Below are 11,015 nucleotides of genomic sequence, written 5' to 3'. Positions count from 1 at the left end.
GAAGCATCAGAGTTCACAATTCAAACAGATCGCTTCTCAACAGCAAGGAAAACCAATTGGAGTCATTTTCAACCCAATTTCATCAAGGCCAAAAACCCAATTCAGAGATTGAAGATTAATGGAAGATAGTGTATAAATAGTTTAGAATTTAAGTTAGAGGGACCTTTTTTTCCGATTTCGATTTGTCTTTTACTTGCTACAGCACATTTTACTTTCTGTGGATTTTTATTTTGCAATGTATCTCTTACTTCCAATTTCCATTTTGAGAGCTATGAACAACTAAACCCTTTTCATTGGGTTAGGGAACTATGTGTAATTCAATGGATCAACAGTAATTTTCATTCATCTTCTTCTTTCTTTTCTCTTGATTTTGCTAGAAAGCTTTTGTTCTTCATCAAATTAGATAGTTATCTTAGGAAAGAAGCTATTCATAATTGGATCTCTTCGGATCCTTGGAAGAGGAATGAGGAGATCATGCTAGAAATGCTTTCTCACATTGGATTAGATTGGGGTTTGGATGGATATAGTGACATGTAATCCTACCAAAACTTTGATCTATGAATTTGTGTGGTATAATCAGTGACCAAACTTCATCTCTTCCCATGAGCACTTAAATCAAGGAATTGGGCAATTGTTCATGCTTAGAGAGATTGGTGAGCCAAGGAATTGGGATCCAATCAATTAAGATTACCAAGGAGATCAATGAATGCATTAATTGCGGAAGAAATGAAAATAAATTCGATCCGGAGAATTATACATCTCCTAAACCCAATGATTCCCCCATCTCTGATCTACCCATTCTATTACATCTTGCTTCTTTAATTTCATGTTAAATCCCCATTCCCTTTTAATTTCTTACAATTTAAGTTCCTGTTCTTTAGTTCTAGCAATTTAATTCTCTGTCATTTAATTTCTTACAATTTAAGTTTCCCGCCAATTTTACTTTCTGCAAGTCTCAATTCACTTTTGAGTTCGCTCAACTAGCATAATTCTCCAACTAACATTGCTCAATCTACCAATCCCTGTGGGATTCGACCTCACTCTGCAGTGAGTTTTTACTTGACGACAATCCAGTGCACTTGCCGGAAGAAAATTTGTTAAGAGGAAAATTCCCGCGTATCAAGTTTATGGCACCGTTGCCGGGGATTGGTTTTGTATTGACAATTACTAAATTGAAGGATAACTAGATTGAGAACTTTACTTTTTCTTTTGATTAATTGCAATTTAATTTCAGTTGTTCATTTTATTCTCTGCAAATTTTCTGTTAGTTATTTCTCTTCAATTTTACCTTACTTCTTTACTTTCCAGCAAGCTAACTTACTAACTATTTGATAAATTGCTCTAACCAAGCTAACTATTCTCTATTTTAGTAAACTCTACACTTGCTGTTTCTTGTACTTGTTCATTGTATGACAGGTAGGAGAAATGAAACCTCAACCTCATTTGATAATGAACCAGAAAGAACCTTCCTGAGATTAAGGAGGGAAGCAAGAGGAAAAAGAGTTGTTAGTGCAGCAGAAGAAGAGGAATACTTTGATATAACCATGGAGGATGATATGGAAAATCATCATGAAGAAGAGGTGAACAATCATGCCAGAAGAGGTGGAGCTAACCCTGCTGGACAAGAGAGGAGAGTTCTGTGATCATACATCAATCCAAATCCAGGAAATTGTGGTAGCAGCATTCAAAGGCCAACTATTCATGCTAATAATTTCAAATTGAAGCCTCAGCTCATAGCTCTTGTCCATAACAACTGTTCTTTTGGAGGAAGTGCACAAGAGGATCCTAATGAGCATCTCACTAAATTCCAAACGATATGTGACACGGTTAAATCTAATGGTGTTCATCCTGACACCTATAGATTGCTACTGTTTCCATTTTCTTTGAGGGAAAAGGCATCAAAATGGCTAGAGTCATTTCCGAAGGAAAGCTTGTTCACCTGGGAAGATGTAATGATCAAATTCTTGACAAGATTCTACCCTCCACAAAGAGTAAATAGGCTAAGAACTAAAGTGTAGACATTCAGACAGCAGGATGGTGAAACTCTTTATGAAGCCTGGGAGAGATTCAAAGACTTGACAAAGAAATGCCCCCTAATATGTTTAATGAGTGGGTGCAAATCCACATCTTTTATGAAGGGCTGAATTGTGAATCAAGGAAGGCTGTAGACCACTCATCTGGATGATCCCTAAACAAGAAAAAGACCATCGAAGAAGCCATTGATGTTATAGAGACAGTGGCTGACAATGAGTACTTTTATGCATCAGATAGGAGCAACAACAGGGGAATCTTAGAATTAAACCATATGGATGCAATCCTGGCCCAGAATAAGATGATCACTAAGCAACTAGCTGAAATGACCAAGCAAATAGAGAAGAATTAGGCTGCAGCTATCCACACTTAACCATCATCCAAAGAAGAGTTGGATATAGAAGTAGGAGTTAACTGGAAGGAAGCTAATTACCTTGGAAACTCATCTAGGCCAGCTAATGATCCTTACTCTAAAACCTATAATTCTGGTTGGAGGAACCACCCAAACTTTGGGTGGAAAACCAACAAAATCAAGGCCAAGATCACAGACCCCATAACCCAAACCAATATAACAACTCCTCTCACCAAAACACCAACCAAAAACCATACCAGACCACACAAAACACTTACTCACAGTCACCGTACCAAAGCCACAACAACCACTCTCAACACCCAAATTCTAACCAACCATCACCACATGATGAGAACAGAATGGCCAAAATGGAAGCTATGCCTGCAAATCTGTGCAAGGAGTTTAAAGACATGAAAAAATTCAGGGAAGAAGTGAGAGGGAGTATAAAAAGCCGAGGAGAGGTTCTTAAGAATCTCGAGTCACAAGTGGGATACCTATCTCAACAAATCCCCAAATCCACTAATAGCTTCCCAAGTGACACTGAGAAGAATCCAAGAGGAGGAACACAAAATGTGAGATGGGAAGAGTGTAAGGCAGTTACTCTTGCAAATGAAGAAATCCTGGAAGAAGATACCAACAAGCCAACAGAGCACACCCAAGAAAGTTCCCAGAGCAACTTGAAAAAAAAAAGGAACAAGGAACTGGATCTGAACAAAGAAAAGAAGAAACAAGGGAGGAATGTCCAAAACCTTATGTACCAAATCCACCATTTCCTCAGAGACTCATGGGAGGTGAGAAAGAAAGGTCATACTCAAGATTCCTAGACATGTTTGCATCTCTCAGTGTCAACATTCCTTTCCTCGAAATCCTCAAACAGATACCTACTTATATTAAGTGGATGAAGGAGCTACTAGCCAGGAAGAGCAACCGGAAGGGTGGCCAAATAGTGGTGATGAACAAGGAATGCAGTGCTCTCATTCAGAAGGATTTACTCCTGAAGAAAAAATATTTAGGGAGCTTTCATATTCCCTGTGCTATAGGAGAAACAAAGATTGACAAAGGGTTTTGTGACTTGGGTGCTAGCATAAATGTAATGCCTCTATCTCTTATGAAGAAGTTACAAATCAATGAGCTGAGATCCATGGATGTAATCATACAATTGGCTGATAAAACTCAGAAGCAGGCTGAAGGAATAGTGGAAAATGTGTTGGTGAAAGTGGGAAACTACTTCCTCCCCACAGACTTTGTTGTTCTGGACATGGAGGAAAGTTACCTCCATCCTATTATTCTGGGGAGACCATTTCTAGCTACTGGTCGAGCTCTCATTGATATAGAATAAGGAGAGTTGATACTGAGAATACATGATGAGCAGCTCACCTTTCAGGCCTTCAAGCCCGTGCATGAATCTGAGCAAGAGAGCAAGAAATTAAAGGAAGAATACAGTGAGAGCTCTCTGAAGGAAAACATCAATGAACCACCAGGCAAGCATCTAGAGCTTCCCTTGATGGATAAACAAGAAGCCCAAGAGAAGAAGCAACCAACGGAGTTCAAGGAAGAGCCAAAGCCACAAGAATCAAGAAGAGCAGCTAATGAGGAACCCCCTGACACAATAATCACTAGAGCACTACTGGAAGAAGAGAAAAGATTTGTAAAGAAACTACCAAGGGGATGGAGAAATAAGAAGATTTCTACAGAAGGTTTTTCCCCTGGAGACAAGGTGATATCAATCCACCATCTACAAAACCCACCCCATCTTCCAACCATTCCATCTCAGTTACCTCAAGTGTTCACAATCAGAAAGGTCCTTTCCCTAGAGCATTTGGAAATTGTCAAGGAATCAAATGGAGACAGTTTCAAAATGAGAGGAGAGGATACTATAATCCGCCCTAACAGTAAACCAACCGTCAAGCTAATGACGTTAAAAGAGCGCTTGTTGGGAGGCAACCCAGCCAAAGGTAATTCTCTTTTCATAGCTTGTCAATAAAAGAGTAGATTATGTGTATTGCAAGGAGCTAAGTTTGGTGTTGCACACCAAAAAAATATAAAGGTGAATGTGTAATTTTAAGTTTGGTGTTCCACCATGGATTTCATTAAGAACACATTGCACCCTAGTATAACTAGTTATCAGCTCCAAAAAATCAGAGAAATTACTCAAAAGCTATTTATTTTCTAGTCTCTAGTCTTTTATCTAGTTAATAGTAGTTCTCTGGTTCATAGTTACCTTCCTAAATAAAAGTACTTGATGTTTTCTGTATAGACTCAATTTGCTGCATAAGGCAAGAAACTAAGTTTGGTGTTCACACACCAATCTAAGTTCAAAAGCTTACAAATATACATGCATGCTAACAATCTCTCAAGTGCTTGGGGAACAAGCAACCTCCAATGACTTGCATGAATTCAATCAATCTCTTGGAAGGAATACACACCATTAGAGGAAGCAACTAGAAGGCACCACCAAGAGGTTGTATTGTTACTTAATTCCATCCGCTTTGAAATGCTCTAAATTGGAAATCTGAATGTGCCCATGTTAATAGACAATTTTTCGTTTAAGTCATTTTGCATTCTGTGATGTTTAATTTTGCAATAAGTATGCTAGCCTAGGTGTGTGTGTTTTCACTTTCACTAGTTTAAATAATTGTCTTGTCCCCTGAGTCTTTTCAATTTCAATAACAGAAATGTTTGAACAAGAAGTGGAATATTTCCTTTTAGCAGGAAGTGAAATAACAAGTAAGTGGTGGTATGTATGTTTGATTGTGTGGCAGCTCACTTATAATGAATAAAAGGATAGACTGTTCCCCTTTTAGTATAAACTAGCATGCTGTCTATGAATCTTAGTAAATAAAAGTCCTTGGATGAAAGAAAAACAAATAGAAAGAAAAAGAAAAGCCAAAAGTGGCACAAAAAACAGAAGAAAGCAAAAGAATAAGGCTAGACACCAATAGCTTGGACCTTAGGACATATGCCTGTGGTGTCTTTGTACTAGGATCTACTTGGATGATTAGGTTCTCTGGAGTGCTTTAACACTTGGTAACTTGGGTTAACTAAACCGGGATTATCAACCGAAAGTCCATTATCAAGAGCAACCTAGTTACAAGGCATTTAGTGACCCAAAGAGGTGTTGGGCATCAATGTCTTAAGAAGAATTGTGAGCCAAGTGTCTGTAGTGAATATGTGTTGAGTACAAATAAGCAAAGAAATTTCTACAACACATGACACTGAGCTAAAGTATACAGAAAAAGAAAATAAAGAAAAGCAAGTACCAAGGATGAATGAATAATAAGAGGTCATAGCAGTGTGTTAATGGATGCTTAAAGGAGACAGTCTATGCCTAAAGATTAATAAGAAATTAGCTACTGCATTGTCTGCATAAAACCCCACGAGCTACTAATAACGCTTTGCTGATATGAACATCCCCTTCTGTTTCATTCTTTCTTCTTAATAATTCAGCACTTGCTTAGGGACAAGCAAGATTTAAGTTTGGTGTTGTGATGCTAGGGCATCTTAGGCTAGTTTCACTATCCTTTTTCCTTATTTTTAATAGGTTTTATGCACTTTCTTGAGCTATAAGTAAGCAAATTGGGTAGAAATTCATGCATACTTAGATTCATCCAATTGTGATTATTTTGATGCAATTTCATGAGAATTCTGTTATAATTACTTGTGTGCTAACAATGATGAGAATTCTCATGACTTTAGCAAGGCTTTGATACATGTATTGGTTGATGATAGGTTAAAGAAAGCATGAGGAAGGATGAAGAAGAAGCAACGTTGGTGGCCATGTTGGACCACTAACATTGCCTCCAATGTTGGAAGAGAAGCAGAGCAAGACTCTGTATGAATAAGTGATACTCACGTTGGAGGGAGCGTTGGACATCCAACGTTACCCCCAACGTGGTAATAAAAGAATTCAATCCTGGAGCTAAATGAATTTTGAGTGACGCGTACGCGTCTACGACGCGTACGCGTGAAAAAGCAAAATCTCTGTATCCGCGTGCAAGCATGAGTCACGCGCACATGTGGAATGGAAAAATTAACCATCCATGCGTACGCGTGGGTCACGCGTACGCATCATTACACGAACGTTGGAGTCCAATGTTACCTCAAACGCTAGCCTCCAATGTCCGCGATAAAGAACCCAGGATTTGGATTTGAAAAACTTGAATCGATGGTGCACGAAATTGTGTAAGGGTCAATCAAGTAATACCTTACGTGAGTAAGGGTCGATCCCACGGAGATTGTTGGTTTGAAGCAATCTATGGTTATCTTGTAAATCTTAGTCAGGAAATCAATTATAATTATCAGTATGAATTGCGGAGAATAAAAGAGCATGGATTAAATACTTGTTCTGCAGTAATGGAGAATATGTTGGAGTTTTGGAGATGCTTTGTCTTCTGAATCTCTGCTTTCTCCCTGTCTTCTTCTTCACACACGCAAGGTTCCTCCTATGGCAAGCTGTGTGTTGGTGGGTCATCGTTGTCAATGGCTACCATCCGTTCTCTCAGTGAAAAAGGTCCAGGTGCGCTGTCACTGCACGTCAAATCATCTGTCGGTTCCCACTCATGCTGGAATAGGATCCATTGATCCTTTTGCGTCTGTCATTACACCCAGCCCTTGTGAGTTTGAAGCTCGTCACAGTCATTCAATCCCCGAATCTTACTCGGAATACCACAGACAAGGTTTAGACTTTCCGGATTCTTAAGAATGCTACCAATGGATTCTAGGTTATACCACGAAGATTCTGATTAAGGAATCCAAGGGATATTCATTAAATCGAACATAGAATGAATGTGGTTGTCAGGCACGCGTTCATAGGTTGAGGATGATAATGAGTGTCACGGATCATCACATCCATCATATTGAAGTGCGAATAAATATCTTAGATAGAAATACGCGTGTTTGAATAGAAAATAGAAATAGTTGCATTAATTCATCGAAACACAGCAGAGCTCCTCACCTCCAACAATGGAGTTCATAGACTCATGCCATCAAAGAGTACAAAATTCAGATCTAAAATGTCATGAGGTGCGAAAATAGACCTCTAAAAGTTGTTTAAATACTAAACTAGTAACCTAGGTTTACAGAAAATGAATAAACTATGATAGATGGTGCAAAAATCCACTTCTGGAGCCCACTTGGTGTGTGCTGGGGCTGAGACTTAAGCTTCTCACGTGTCTAGGCTGTTTCTGGAGTTGAACGCCAGGTTGTAACCTGTTTCTGGCGTTCAACTCCCATTTGTAACCTGTTTCTGGCGTTTGACGCCAGATTGCAACATGGAACTAGCGTTGAACGCCAGTTTACGTCATACATCCTTGAGCAAAGTATGGCCTATTATATATTTCTGGAAAGCCCTGGATGTCTACTTTCCAACGCAATTGAGAGCGCGCCATTTGGAGTTCTATAGCTCCAGAAAATTCACTTTGAGTGCAGGGAGGTCAGAATCCAATAGCATCAGCAGTCCTTTTACAGCCTGAATCAGATTTTTGCTCAGCTCCCTCAATTTCAGCCAGAAAATACCTGAAATTATAGAAAATCACACAAACTCATAGTAAAGTCCAGAATTGTGATTTTTATTTAAAAACTAATAGAAATATAATAAAAACTAACTAAATTATACTGAAAATATACTAAAAACAATGCCAAAAAGCGTATAAATTATCCGCTCATCAATCGACGCTTACACGTCAGTGATGCATACGCGTGGATGGGAAAAAGGGCAATTCACGCGTGAGCGTGGTGCATGCGTATGCGTGAATCAGAAAAATCGCAAACTTCACGCTTAAGCGTGAAGCACGCGTACGCGTGGATAGCGGAACGTTGGCCCTCCAACGTTGAGTCAAACACCAATGACAGCAGAGTATCTGGTTTTTCTGGTTTTGCTCTGAATGGCATTTGAGTCAACGTTGGCCAACAAATGTTGACTCCAATATGAAGCATCAGAGTTCACAGTTCAAACAAATCTCTTCTCAACAGCAAGGAAAACCAATTGGAGCCATTTTCAACTAAATTCCATCAAGGCCAAAAGCCCAATTCAGAGATTGAAGATCAATGGAAGAGAGTGTATAAATAGTTTAGAATTTAAGTTAGAGGGACTTTTTTTTCGAATTTCGATTTTTCTTTTACTTACTACTGCATATTTTACTTTCTGTGGATTTTTATTTTGCAATGTATCTCTTATTTCCATTTTCCATTTTGAGAGCTATGAACAACTAAACCCCTTTCATTGGGTTAGGGAGCTCTGTGTAATTCAATGGATCAATAGTAATTTTCATTCATCTTCTTCTTTCTTTTCTCTTGATTTTGCTAGAAAGCTTTCGTTCTTCATCAAATTGGATAGTTATCTTAGGAAAGAAGCTATTCATAATTGGATCTCCTCGGAACCTTGGAAGAGGAATGAGGAGATCATGCAAGAAATGCTTTTTCACATTAGATTAGATTAGGGTTTGGATGGATATAGTGATGTGTAATCCAATCAAAACTTTGATCTATGAATTTGTGTGGTATAATCAGTGACGAAACTTCATCTCTTCCCATGAGCACTTAAATCAAGGAATTGGACAATTGTTCATGCTTAGAGAGATTGGTGAGCCAAGGAATTAGGATCTAATCAATTAAGATTGCCAAGGAGATCAATGAATGCATTGATTGCGAAAGAGATGAAAATGAATTTGATCCGGAGAATTATACATCTCCTAAACCCAATGATTCCCCCATCTCTGATCTACCCATTCTATTACATCTTGCTTCTTTAGTTTCATGTTAAATCCCCATTCCCTTTTAATTTCTTGCATTTTAAGTTCCTATTCTTTAATTCTTGCAATTTAATTCTCTGTCATTTAATTTCTTGCAATTTAAGTTTCCTACCAATTTTACTTTCTGCAAGTCTCAATTCACATCCGATTTCCCTCAACTAGCATAAATCTCCAATTAACATTGCTCAATCTACCAATCCCTGTGGGATTCAACCTCACTCTACAGTGAGTTTTTACTTGAAGACAATCCGGTGCACTTGTTGGAAGGAAATTTGTTGAGAGGCAAATTCCCGTGCATCAGAAATCCATATGAATCCAATACAAATCACAATCAGCTCATATGAATTAAGAAAGAACAAGCACAAGTAACAAGTAGCAGGAATTCACAAGATAATACAAGAATACAATAAACATCAACATTCAACCAAACAAATCAGTAAACCAGCCATTCCAGACATCATCAACAACAAAAATTCAACCAAAATCCACTAAAAATATCGAAATAAGCTACCTAACAACCTATAATCCACTAAACATGCATTTTTAACTAATCTTATTTAACAAGAACTAATCTAACTAATCAAACTAACTAACAGAAAATTTAGCTAACAGAACTAAGAAAATGAAAATAGGAAACAAAAAAATTGGAACCTAGAAGTGGAAGTAGAACAGGGGATGGCAGGGGGGAGGAATGTGGAAGCAGAAGCAGACACAGCTGGCCCGGAGGTGGGTTTTGCCGCAGCTGTGGCGGTGGCTCAGCGGCGAGGGAACGGAAGCAGGGAGGAAAGGAAGAGAGAAGTGGGGAAGAAAAAAAGAAGAAAGAAAGGGGGCAGGGGGTCGGCAGCATAGTTGCCTCACCGGCGATGACTGGTATGGCGGCGGAGGCTGGTATGGTGGTGAGGGTGTTCAACAATGGTGGAGTGGAGAGGAAGAGACGTTAAGGGGGAAGAGAGAATGGTTCCGCAAATGGGTTTTAGCACTTGCATACGGGGTTAACAAATTTGAATCCACGTGTGTTCGTGGTGTCACGCATAAGCGTGACCTGAAAAAATGGCAATCGACGCGTACGTGTCTAGTACGCGCACGTGTGACAGAGTAAAATAGAGGGTGACGTGTATGCGGAAGCCACGCGTACGCGTGCATTGAAATTGTGCTAAACGCACAGTTTCCACACATTTATTGCATAACTCATTGTCCAGGCTGTGTGATGGCACAATGCCCGCACGATCCTGGCACATCACAATTCTCTTCAGAATGGGGGGTCACACGTACGCAGAAGCCACGCGTACGCGTGAGGGTTTTTTTTCTCAAAGAGAAACAGGATTCTTCACCTACTATTTACATTTCTAAAACCAACCAAATTTCAAATATCAACAAAATCCTTAAAACACAAATCTAACCAACCAAATTATTCAAACACTCAATTATGCAATTCAAACAAAAAAATGCAATTCAAAATAAGTTTTTCAACTATTCTAACCTACTACTTAAAGCACAAATCTAACCAAGCAATCTACTTCTAAGGGTAATATATACAAGAGTGATATAAAGAAAGAAAGTACCTAACAACAGAACCTCAATTCATTCATCATCTATATACACAAGAGAATAGAAAGAGTTTACCATGGTGGCGTGTCTCCCACCTAGCACTTTTATTTAAGGTCTTTAAGTTGGGCAATTGGAAAACTCCTTGTCATGGTGGTTTGTGCTCATACTCATATTTGAACTTCCAACAACGCTTAGATTTCCAAAATACCCCAAGATTACTAATTGGTTGCACCAAGCTTTCATGGAGTTCTTCACAAGCTATGAGCTCCAAAAATTGGTCTTCATCTTGTAATCCAGGATCACATATCTTATTTTCGCACCCATCTTCTAGTTGA

The sequence above is a fragment of the Arachis ipaensis genome, chromosome B07, assembly GCF_000816755.2.
Source record: "Arachis ipaensis cultivar K30076 chromosome B07, Araip1.1, whole genome shotgun sequence".
Classification (NCBI taxonomy): Eukaryota; Viridiplantae; Streptophyta; class Magnoliopsida; order Fabales; family Fabaceae; genus Arachis; species Arachis ipaensis.
This window is presented reverse-complemented; position numbering follows the sequence as displayed.